The following is a 13,455-nucleotide window of genomic DNA, read 5'->3' as shown; positions in this document are numbered from 1 at the left end:
ACAGAAGCAGCTGGGGGGGGGGTGCATTTGGTTTGCTTGAAGTTGAAAGCAGAAGAAGCAGCTACGGAACAACTTGGCAATGGTGAGCTCAAGCTCGAAGAAGATGAAGTGAAGCAGCAGCAGCTGGTCGACGCCGAACAACAGCAGCTCGACGAGGCAGAAGCTGGAGCAGCTGGAACGACAGCAGCAGCGGTGGCGCGGGCAGGTTTGGTCGCTGCTGGTTCGGGTTCGACGACGATGAAGATGGAGGCTAGGAGCTGCTGGGTGCGTTGCGAAGAACATGAAGCTGGAGGGGGTCGTTCATGGTGGTATGGTGGAGCTCGATGTGAAGCAGATGTTCGACGAGAAAAAACGCAGCAACATTGTTGCTCGTCAATGGCGGACAATGGAGGGGTCGTTTGAGAGGGTGAAGAAGATGAAGACGTGAGGGGTCTGTTTGGAGGATGGTTGCTGGGCAGCCATGGAGGGGAAGGTAGCCATGGTTGGCCAAGGTTTGGAGTTTGAAGAAGATGAAAGCAGGGAAGGGGGCGGATGGTTTTAGTTTTAGGGTTTTTGGGTTTTTTTTATTTTTTGTTTTGTTTTGTGTTGGACAAAAATGAAGAAGGGTGTTGGTTATTTGGGTTAATGGGGCGGACCGGGTCGACCCGGTTCGAAATGGACCGGGTCATGGGGAAGGTTGGACAATTGTTTGGGCCTGGGGTTGAAATTTGAAGAAGTGGCCCAATCCGATTTTTCTTTTGTATTTTTGTTCTCTTTTCTTCTTTTATTTTTCTAAAACTAAATTCTAAAAATACTTAAATTATTATTAAGAACTAAATTAAGTTATAAAAACGCAAATTAACTCCCAATAACAATTAACGCACAATTAAGTAATAATTAAGCATAAAATTGTTCATTTGGTCATTAAATGCTAAAAATGATGCCTATTTTTGTAATTTTTTAATTTTTGTTTAACTACTAACAATTATAGAATTAAATCCTACATGCAAAATGCGACATATTTTTGTATTTTTTTTTTATTAATTTAACAAATAAACAAGCACAAACAAATATAAATAATCATCCAAAAATATCACAAAATTCTCACAAAATTGCAACCAAGGAAAATCATTTGATTTTGAATTTTTTTTGGGAGTAATTCTCATATAAGGCAAAAATCACGTGCTTACAGCTGCCCCTCTTTGCCCGAAGACACGAAGGATTTTCGCGCAAAGATAAAGTGAGCGATTTTTGCCCATCTGAGTACTCCGTGTGAAGCATTTTTTGAAAAAGAATTGACCGAACCTTTGCTTCAGAGGTTTCCTACATATCCTGGGCTAAACAGGAATCAGGTCAATGTAGTTCGGGAAATTTTAGTAGCTGGGACTACCATGGGATTGCAATGCTTGCTGTTACTGTTGTTGCTGTTGCTACTACCGCTTTACTGACCTCCTTATTACAACCAAAGGAAATTGAAATTGATTTAAATACTTATGCCTGTCAACCGCTAGTTACAAGATTCCTATCTATAATTCTTTTGCAACTTGATCTTGGGTCTTAGCTGATTCTGCTTGTAGACTTCGATCCGAATCTTGATGCTTGCAAGTTGTAGGCGCTTGTTTATTTCTGCAGTATTGAATGAAACGGGATTGGCGGAGCTCGGGAATTTGATCCAATTTTTGGGCGACCTGCTGTAAGCACGTGATTTTTTCCCTATATGAGAATTACTCCCAAAAAATTCAAAAATAAAATAATTTTTCTTGGTGTGCAATTTTTGTGATATTTTGTGATATTTTGTGTAACTATTTGTATGTTTGTCTGCGCATGTTTATTTGTTAAATTATTAAAAATACAAAAATATGTCGCATTTCGCATGTAGGATTTAATTATACAATTGTTAGTAATTAAATTTGTTTTACAAAAATTAAAAATTACAAAAATAGGCATCATTTGCATTTTTAGCATTTAATGTCCAAATATACAATTTTATGCTTAATTAATACTTAATTGTGCGTTAATTGTTATTGGAAGTTAATTTGCGCTTTTATAACTTAATTTAGTTCTTAATAATAGTTTAAGTATTTTTATAATTTAGTTTTAGAAAAAAATAAAAGAAGAAAAGAGAGCGAAAATATAAAGAAAGTCGGAATTAGGCCTCTTCTTCAATTTCAAGCCACAGGCCCAAAAAATGGCCCAATCTTCCCTACGACCCAGTCCATTTCGAACTGGGTCGACCCAGTCCATAACCCAAAAGACCCAATACCCCTATCTTGCATTTCAAAGACACAAAACAAAACAAAAAAAAAAAAACCAAAAACCCTAAAAATGACCTAAGTCATCCGCCCCCCTATCATTCTTCTTCTTCTTTTCTTCTTTCTTCTCCAAACTCTAAAACACACATCCATGGCTGCCATGGCTAAGCTCCAGCAGCTTCATCTCCTTCGACACAAGCGCACACACCACCAAGAAGCCCATCTTCTCCATGTCGAGCTCAAAAGGCTCGTCCATGGCTGCGTCTTCGTCATCGACCCATCGCCATGGCCATAACGCCATGTTTGTTGCTTCTTCTTGCTGCCTCTGAGTCGTCCGCGTCGACACTGCTGCTGCTCGACACCCCACTGCTGCTGCTGTTCGACGTCAACCAAACGCTATTGCTTCACCATAGTTCGTTGACTAAGCTCCTTCGTCGCCGCTGCTTCTCCTCCTTCCTCCTAGCTGTTGTTACCGCGATGCTGCCTCACATTCGTCTTCTTCACTAATCGAGCTGTTGCTGCCTTCTGCTTGTGACGGGTTGCCATTTTTCGTTTTTAAAACGATGCCAAACGACCACCTTCTTTGGTCGTCCGTTCGTGGTCATCTTCGGCGTCAAGTTATCTTGGTGCGAGATTCGTTTCCGGACAGATTGTTTCCATCCAAGTTCATCGTCATTTGCTCGATGCTTGGGTCGTCAAAACAGTCCGTACGTATGTCGTTCGATCCGGTTAGTAGATTTTGAGTTTTATGTTTGTCCGTATTTCGTTTTGATATTTCTCGAATCTAAAATCGTTAGATATTTGATTTTTTTTGTGTTGTTTGTTCATGTGTTTTGTTGATTTAATTTTCAGATTTCAAATGGAAATTTAATTAGTTGTTTTTCATGTGTATGTCATGTTAATTTTATTTATTTTGTAATTGTTTAAGTGAATATTTGTTAGTTTGATGTTTGTTAGATTCAAATTGAAATTTAATTAACTATTTCTTCAATTTGTTTCATGTGTTTATGTATTGTTAGAAATTGTTAATATTGTTAAGTTCAAGTTTAAGTTCATAATTGTTTCTTCGTCGATCTTGTTATTTGTTTAAAGAATTTAGTTGTGTTAGAGAAATATGTTGGTTTAATCGTTTAAATCCATCATGTTTGTTGTTTAAAATAGATTTAATTCATGTTCATACTTTGTTTGATTGTTCTTGAATCCGAAATTTGTATAGTTTGATTTCTTGTTTATCATTTATGATTATTTCTTGAATTTGTCTCATAATCTTGTTGTTTAAGTTTAATATAGGAATTGTTGGTTGTAATATTGTTAGAGTTGATTTTAAGTTCAATATGATTGAATTTAGAAATCTTCATACTTTGTTTGTTGTTGTTGTTGAATCCGAAAATAGAATTGTTTGTTGCTAAAATATTGTTCAATCAAATTTTAGTTGTTCTTTGTTGTTCAATTTGTGTTCATGTGATTTGTTGTTGAAATGTTGTTAAAATCGTGTTCATGTGATATTGTTGTTATGATGTTCATCCGTGTTCATATTGTTGTTTGAACATTGTTAGAAATTGATCATATTGTCTATATTTTGGTTAAGTTTGATTAATTGATGTGTTATAGCTGATGGGTAGTTTGGTAAATTTGTAGTACGTTCAGGGGTAGTTTGGTAATTTCAGTAAGGTCGTGAGGGGTAGTTTAGGAATTGTACATTTTGAAATTGTTTATTTGAAGCATGGGGGACAAAATGAAATGGGGTGGGTTGTGATATAGTTGTTTAATATAAAGGGGGGACAAGATTTAATTTAAAGGGGGAATCTTGCATTATTTTAAATGAAGCATGGGGGACAAAATATAATGGGGTGGTGTGATATGTTTATTTAATGTAATGGGGATGAGTGGAAAGATAATGGGTTGGGTAGAGAAAAAGTATGGATTTTAATTAATTGAAAGATTTATGGGATGGGTTATAAGAAGAAGTCTTGAACACAAGACATAGATAGACAGAGAGAATAGAGAAGAGAGACGAGAAAAAATACACACACAGATAGAGAGAAAAAAACGGACAGAGAATAGAAGAGAGAAAAATTCCGAAAAAATATTTAAGCTTTCAAAATAAAAATAAAAACTAAAAAAAATCTACTGCTTTCTTTCTTTGTTTGAAATTAGTATTGATGGTTGTTGTTTCATTTAAAGCTTAAGGCTTTTGTTTTTGGGATTACTACTCCACCGGTCTGTTACTGGGTTGTTACTGTTGCTGGGCAGTTGTTGCTGTTGTATTGTTATTACTGCTGCTGATTCTCATCTTCATTTTCTTTTGCTTCCAATATCAGGTATATATCTGTAAACTCATGTCATGCAAAGCTTTCTACATGACAAATAAATGAAGCTCGAATTGTAATTTTGTCTTTTATTCATTTAAGTTCGTTAGTTTAAATTTCAGCTTTGTTTCATGTTGGTTAACTAGTAGTGAGTTCGACACGATGGCTATAAGTTAATTGTCTTATTTTAAAATTCGTATAAAAGCTTTGTAATAATGTTATCCATTTCGAAATCTCATTAGTATAGTTATATTTGAATTGTCAAAATAGGGAACATGGCAGAAAGTTGACCATTAATTTTATCTTGGGATGTCATTAGCTAAGTAAAGAATAGTGTAGAAATATCAAAAACTATATTATTAGCCTATTTTGTCAAATATCAGATTTTGTTTAAGGCTAGATAATGTTAATGGTATTTCGATCAGATATGGCATAATAACGGTTATGTGAATAGCCATGGTAGAAATGTGAATTGATATAATCCGTCCCGTTTATGATTTTGGAATATGATGAATGGTTCGGACGTTCCACTACGTTGCATGTGATGTCATTTTATTGAATCAACTTGTAGAATAATTCTCTTTCTTACCAACAAAGGGTCCTCCTATTTTAATTCACTTCTTAAAAATAATGTATAAAAAATAATGTCAATAATTCTTACCAAAGGTACATTTAGTGACTATAAATAGCATGCGTAGGCCGAGAATAAAAATTGGTTTGATTTTATCTGTCATCATAAGCAAATTAACCGAATAATTATAACTTTGGACTAAAAACAAGTAGATGAGAAGGAGATATAATTTCTTCGAAAACTATTAGTTTGTTTATCAAATTAATTCTTTTTCCTAGTTTTATATGCAATTCACTTTTTGGGTATGCATATATTGTATTTACGGAAAAATGGTATTATTAATCCCACGTTTATTTTTACCCTTTTAAATTTGAATGGCTTGGAGAAATATAATTCTTACGCAAAAAATATAATTTGCGGTCAACATTCAACAATTTATGGAAAATCTATACTACTATTAAGAATATTTTGCGTGATTAGGGATGCGTTCGCGTAACCTGATTATATTTCTAAAAGCAATTCGGATTATGCGTTCGCGCAACTTCGAACGAACATTTAATAAAAAGGGGGCTCTTCGGAGAATATCAATATTAATTTCATATAACTCGAGATGTGCGGTTCAATATTTAATTATACAAGAGCGACGAACGTTCTTAATTTTATTTTAAGCACAATTTCGAACTTAAGTTTTTTTTTTTATAATAAACAAATTTCGAAAAAAATAATAATTATTATATTATCAATATCATTGTGTATACGTACGCGTGACACGATTTTTCACGTTAAAATATATATAATATATAAAACGGATACACGTATGCGTGATTCGATTCGAAGAAGGGTCTTTAATTATAAACAATCTAAACAGAAGCGATAACAAAATCATGCAATAAAAAATGTAAAATCGAGATAATTAAGCCAAGAATAAAAACAGTTAAGCGACCGTGCTAGAACCACGGAATTCGGAAATGCCTAACACCTTCTTCCGGATTAACAGAATTCCTTACTCAGGATTTCTGGTTCGCAGAATAATAAACAGAGTCATATTCTCCTCGATTCAGGGATTAAAATTGGTGACTTGGGACGCCTTAAAATTCCCAAGTGGCGACTCTGAAACAAACAAACAAATCCCGTTTCGACTGTCCTTTAATTGGAGAAAACTCCCCTGCACCCTCGCGGGGGCGGAAAAAGGAGGTGCGACAGCTCTGGCGACTCTGCTGGGGACTTAACCCAGAACCACTGGTTCAGGGTTCAAGAATTCGAGCTTAAAATAATTGTTATAGTTGGCTTTATTTATTATCTGATTTTTTTACATGATATATGCCCAATGTGCTAAATGACACTTTTACCGCTTTAATATTATTTGAATTATGAATATATACAACTGCTACGAAACCCCCTTCTTTCTGAGTCTTCTAAATTTATGGTGCACACGTGCGCGTGGCCCACCTTTCTGTTAAAGTCATACCAAATAAGACGAAGTTGGGACAAGTAACTAGGCCGGGTAGACTTTCGTGCTCCCGGTACGTTGCCCCCGCTTCGGCTCAAACTGTCCGTTTGGGTAAGCCAGGGCTAGATCAATATGCCTCAGGTTTTTTCACTTAGAATAACTCAGCTTCATGCCGGATCCCTAGTAGGAGCGATTGTTTGCATCACGTGCATTTGACTTTGGAGACTCAACACAGGGGTTGGGTCTGTCTAGGACAGGTGTACCAAAAAAAATGACCATCCTGATGCATCTTACTTGCTGCTACTTGCGCATTTATTTGATCCGGATTTGTGTGTTGACTGACTTTTGAATATCATGAATAATATTTTAAAATTGAAAAAAAAGAAATAGCGGTTAGGGAATTGACTGTTTATTTTTGAAAAAAAAAAAACCAATGCCCAAATACTGTCAAAACTCTGCCGAAATTTTGAGAAAATGAAAAAAAAATGTTTTATTAGTTTGTTTTATTAAAACCAAAGAAAAAATAGAAAGAAAAAAAATCGTTGTTCTGTCTTATTTTTCAAAAAAATAAAAAATAAATATATAAATATATATATATATATATATATATATAAAGGAAAATAGTTTGTCTTCCCCTGAAAATGACAATGAAAAAGAGTCTTACTTTTAAAATAGTTTTTTTATTCGTTTCTGAAAAATTCAAAATAATAAAATAAAAAGAGTCGCGTTGAAAGTGGTTTTATTATTTGTTGCAAATATATATATATATATATATATATATATATATAATCCAAAAAGTTTTTCTTTATTTCCAAAAATGTATATATATCTTTATTTGTTGCAAAAATATTTGTCCTGCCAAAAAGTATAGAAAAGTTTTTTTAGACTCCCAATTTTCAAAACAAAAAATCCAAAAATATTTTCCATTATTGACTTCTTTAAGAAAGTTTTTTTTTCAATTATTAAAAATATATATATAATAAAATAAAACAAATTCGAAAATATTTTCCTTCCTCTTTAAAAATTGAAAAGAAAATTCAAAAAATATTTTTTTTAGAAAGCATTTCTTTTATTAAAGGTAAAATTCCAAAAAAAAAAAATTTCTTTCTTTTTAGAATATGAAAATTCAAACAAAAAAAAATATCTTCCTTTTACTTTTGAAATTCTTAAAGTTCAAATCAAAAGAAAAGGAATTCTTAGAAGTCTTTCTTTCAAAAACAAAATCAATCAAAAATCCAAAATATATATATATTTCATTTCTTCTTTTAAAGCAGTTCTTTTACAAATTCAAAAAAAAATAATTTAAAATTACTTTATTTACTTTATTCCTGACCTGCCCGAACTACGCAGGTTTGATTCTCACCGGATGTGAGATACTTAGGCAACCCTCATCGGGTCCAACCCCCATTTTTGCTAAAATAGCCAAAAACCAATAAATAAATAAAAAACATGTCAAAATTTTAATTTTTTCATAAATAAGTCGGGTAGTGTCCAGCCTCCACTTTTTGCTAAAACAAAATAGCCAAAAAAAAATATGTCAAATTTTAGTTTTGTCATAAAGAAGTCGGGTGACGCTGTTTTATCAAGACATAGCCGAATGTTCCCGAAAGGGACGCCGGAAGGCTGACTTTGCATAAACAGCCACCTTTGGGTCATTTTTTAAAATTTGGTTCAGTTGACCCACACAGCCTTAAAAAATCTTCGTCCCCGAGGCGCTGAAGGGCCGTGTTGCAACACCTGGTTTTTATTGTAATTTGAAAAAAAAAAGAGTCAACGGTCAGGTGAATTTTTTTTAGTCAAAAATAAGCCGAGCTAGCTTCGACAGTGTCTTAAACCGTTCTTGCCAAAATAGCCTTAGAGTATCTTTCAGTTGTCGAAAGGCTATTTTCGTAAAAGAACGAACAAGTTTGTAAAGTGTCAAAATAATCCTCCCCGGCCTCAAAATTCATGTGAGATTTGGAAGGGGCCACATTTGCAAAAATAGCCATTTGGTTGCATTTGTCAAACGGGGAAAGGAAGCTGACCTTTTTGTTTCGAGGTTATAAATCTTTAATTAGAATATGTGGGTTGTTTGATTTTCGAGTTTGTAGGTCATCTTCAAACCTTTAAAACCCAGTTTATTTTAATATGAAAATTGAAAAAAAAATGATTAATATTGTTTATCTTTTATTGGTCCGAACTACGCAAGGTCTGATTCATGCGGGGTCATGATACGTAGGCAATCTCCATAAGATTCGACCACAACAAAAAAAAATGAAAAAAAATGAAAAAGAAAAAATGAAAAAAAATGAAAAACAAATCGAAAAAAAGAAAAGAAAAAAATGAATGAAAAAAAAATCGAAAAAGAAGAAAAATGAAAAAAAAAATGTTGTTAATAATGAGGACCGATTGAGTCCATTCTAACCTGTTTTGAATCGCAAAGAAAGAAGGTGGTTTGTTTGTGGTAAGCCGAAACTACAAGACCCAGAAGCACACTTTGCGGGGATCAGGCTTGATAACAGAAACACTCAAATCCTATTAGGACTTGTTGACTAAGGTTGATGATATTGAAGTTGGCAATGGTCTCGACAATATTAATGCAAAGCTCAGTGGCTAAGATGCCAATTTTGATAAAGTGGGAGGACGCTCCGTTCCTTGGTTAGCAAGAGAGAAGCTTTTGGTGGCTTATTTTGTTGTCATTTCTGTTGTCCGGATTATCCTTAGGGTTGTAGTCCGAATATTGTCTTGTGTCAAACCTTCTTATCTTTCCAGTTTGTCATATCAATTTGTTTAAGTTTTGTCAAGGCTGTGTTAGGATTTTATTCTGGTTGTTTTGTTTGTTTTATTATTCAAACCATTTCGCCGGTAGTCTAATACAAAAGCCGGTCTTTTATTATTTCCAGTTTTCTTTTGATTAGTCCTTTTATCATTTTTATTCAAGCGCCGATTCTAGTGACATGACATGCGCACACAGTTTGGGCCTAGTCTATAAAGTTAATCATAAAACCCTGGGAAGGTGATCAAAGCATTTAAAGGAAATAAGAACGGTTTGAGATTATTTGAAGCCCGAGTCATGTGGAACTGGGGCAAGTAAAACATAAAGAAAACCGTTAAATGCAAGATTCGCCAAATTGGCATGAGGGTCGTGCATGAGAGTGAGAGTGTCGCCCAGCAGTGCTTTAGAAATGACAAATGAAAAAGCAAGTGTTTAACATAATTGTCAAGTCCAGCACCATCGGAAGAGACTATAAATCTATGTTCAATTGTGTTGTTTGCACTTGGCATGTTTTGAAGACTGGAATGACGAAGGCATTTTGTTCTGCTACCTAAACACTTTATCCTTTGTTACCCCTTTTGAGCCTTATTTATTTTCTTTCATACCCCTCGTTCGGAATCAATAGCAATGACTAGGAAATACGAGCCTGGAAGGTAAAGAAAAAATTAAAAAAAAAACGAAAAAGAAAAAGACAAAGAAAAAAAGAAAGTCAAATGAAAAAGAGGAATTGGGAACTACGTTTGACCTGATTCCTCAAAGAGGATACGTAGGCGCTTCACGGCTCGGTCATAGGGTGCATAGTGTTCATGGTATGCATGGCGTAATAAATAAAAAAAAAATTAAATAAATAATCCCCAAGCAAGAAACTGGGGCAAGAGTTGTACTCGTTGTAAGCAAAATTGGTTCCGAAGGTTGTAATTTTAAAACCCCAAATTTATTTTGTTTTTGAGCCTTTTAATACCCTTTCTTTCTAGCCTATCCAAAACCCGCATTACGGTCCAAAGAAAGACCTTCTGATCAGTCTTCAAAAGATGTCAAGTCAGACGAATGAGAGTCTTACCGGCGAACATAACATTCTGTTCCACAGCAGAAAGGACTCTAATCTCCAGCAGATAGAGTCATACCGGCAACACTCCAAATCCCCAGCTAGAAAGTGATACAAATGAGAGAGTCTTATAGGTGAAAATCTTCACGGACACCATAAGGCGATGAAAGCTGAGAGAAAAACCAAAATGAGAGAGGCTTGATAGTGAAAACCCTTCGGGAACTACAAGTCGAATAAGATTGGGAATCGCCAATTGAAGGTCTTGAAAGACGATTGACGGCAGAGGATGGGCCACATATGCATGTCATGACCATTAGAGTCGGTGTTTTCGTTTGATAAGTTTTTATTTATAGTTTCTTTTGTTAAAGAGTCATCTTTTTCCGTTGTCTTTTATTCTGTTCCCTTTTATCTTTTCCTTTCATAGAAATTTCCCCAGTAGAGTCTGTTTGGACAGAACCAGTGGGAAATGACTTCAAAATAGGCCATTAGCTTTCCAAGATAAGATCTGACTAATACATACAAATGGTATAGTCAGCAAGGAACAAGCGCGAGGCCAGTGTCAAAAAAAAAAAAATTCCCAGCAAAAGGGAATTGACAAAAAGATCAACGAGTGTCAAGAGGGATATCCTTGCCAAAATCAGAGGTTATTAAAACCTCAAAGGCCAAGGCCCGTAGACAAACAAGGAGAGCAATAAGCATGACTTGGAAAATTCATGCGAGACTAAAAGGTCGGAAAAATGCAAGTCTCCGAGCCATGTCACGAAAGAAGAGGGATATCCCTAGCAGAAAAGGATTATCCCCAGCAAATAATATCGTCCCTGGTGGAATGCAGAGCAAGGAAGGAGAAAGGGAAAAGCCATCCCAGTGGAGTATCACAACCAACTACCACGCTTTAAGCTAACAAATTTTGTTTGAGTTAAAACAGGTAAAGGAAATGGCATTGATGTCGGAAATGCATGCCGCAAGAAAGATTGTCAAACTGGGGCAGAAAATTTTCTTTTCAGTTAGAAAATTTTCTGGAAAATCAGGTACCCATTTGGGGAAGAATAAAGATAGCACCAAGGAAGTGGTCTTTGAACCAGGGTTGCCCCCAACATAATAAGTTTCCAATGGAGGAAATTGATCCCCAGAAGACAGAATAAAATGATGACGCTTGTGCTCAGAAAAGCAAAAAGCCATTATCATCCCCAGCAGCTTCCAGAAGAATGAAGCATCGATTTGAAGGGATAAAATTCCCCAGCAGCGTTATCCTCAACAACGTTATCCCAAGAAGATAACACTTTTATCCCCAGCAGTGTTGAGAGAAAATAAATTCTGAAAAAAAAAGTTGAATTTGAAGGAGGGGAAGAAAGAAAACTACCGCAGTGGTATTATCCCCAGCAAGCAAGAACAAAGCAGCGCGAAGGAAGGAGAAAAGAAAAGAAGGAATTACGAAGGTAAGTTTCTCAAATCATTGATCTTTACATTTTTTTTCCTAGGATAAAAAGTCCTAGTCTGATGAATTTCCCTCCCGATACAATCTTGGTCTGATGAAATTTTTCTCCCAAGATAAAATCTTAGTCGGATGAATCTTTCTCCTAAGATCACAACAAATGGACCTAGTCTGACGATTTATCTCCTAGGGTCAAAATCTTGGTCTGATGAAATTGTTCTCCCAAGATAAAATCTTAGTCGGATGAATCTTTCTCCTAAGATCACAACAAAATGGACCTAGTCTGACGATTTATCTCCTAGAGTCAAAATCTTGGTCTGATGAAATTGTTCTCCCAAGATAAAATCTTAGTCGGATGAATCTTTCTCCTAAGATCACAACAAATGGACCTAGTCTGACGATTTATCTCCTAGAGTCAAAATCTTGGTCTGATGAAATTTTTCTCCCAAGATAAAATCTTAGTCGGATGAATCTTTCTCCTAAGATCACAACAAATGGACCTAGTCTGACGATTTATCTCCTAGAGTCAAAATCTTGGTCTGATGAAATTGTTCTCCCAAGATAAAATCTTAGTCGGATGAATCTTTCTCCTAAGATCACAACAAAATGGACCTAGTCTGACGATTTATCTCCTAGAGTCACAATCTTGGTCCGATGAAATTTTTCTCCCAAGATAAGATATCAAATCTTAGTCCGATGAATCTTTCTCCTAAGATAAGATATCAAATCCTAGTCTGATGAATTTTCTCCTAGGATAATTTGAAAAAAAAAGAAGAAGTTTGAATTGAAAAAAAATGGTTGAAGTCAGGAGCCCCCCTGAAGAATAGAATGGTAATCTATCGGTTGAAGTCAGGAGCCCGCCTGAAGAGAGGAATGGCGTTTTTTAAAAGTTGTTGAAATCTTGCCAACCTAAAGAAAGGAATGGCGATGTATTGGTTGAAGTCAGGAGCCCGCCTGAAGAGAGGAATGGCGATTATTTTCAAAGTTGTTGTTGAAGTCAGGAGCCCGCCTGAAGAGAGGAAAGACGTTTTTAAAAGTTGTTGAAATCTTGCCAACCTAAAGAAAGGAATGGCGATGTATTGGTTGAAGTCAGGAGCCCGCCTGAAGAGAGGAATGGCGATTATTTTCAAAGTTGTTGTTGAAGTCAGGAGCCCGCCTGAAGAGAGGAAAGGCGTTTTTAAAAAGTTGTTGAAATCTTGCCAACCTAAAGAAAGGAATGGCGATGTATTGTTTGAAGTCAGGAGCCCGCCTGAAGAGAGGAATGGCGATTATTTTCAAAGTTGTTGTCAGGAGCCCGCCTGAAGAGAGGAAAGGCATTTTTAAAAGTTGTTGAAATCTTGCCAACCTAAAGAAAGGAATGGCGATGTATTGGTTAAAGTCAGGAGCCCGCCTGAAGAGAGGAATGACGATTATTTTCAAAGTTGTTGTTGAAGTCAGGAGCCCGCCTGAAGAGAGGAAAGACATTTTTAAAAAAGTTGTTGAAATCTTGCCAACCTAAAGAAAGGAATGGCGATGTATGGTTTGAAGTCAGGAGCCCGCCTGAAGAGAGGAATGACGATATTTTCAAAGTTGTTGTTGAAGTCAGGAGCCCGCCTGAAGAGAGGAATGGCGCTTATTTTTAAAAGTTGTTGTTGATGTGGGGAGCCCGCCCAGATAACAGAG

Source organism: Nicotiana sylvestris, chromosome 9 (genome assembly GCF_000393655.2).
Source record: "Nicotiana sylvestris chromosome 9, ASM39365v2, whole genome shotgun sequence".
Classification (NCBI taxonomy): domain Eukaryota; kingdom Viridiplantae; phylum Streptophyta; class Magnoliopsida; order Solanales; family Solanaceae; genus Nicotiana; species Nicotiana sylvestris.
The sequence above is the reverse complement of the archived record's forward strand: the minus strand, read 5'-3'. Positions refer to the sequence as shown.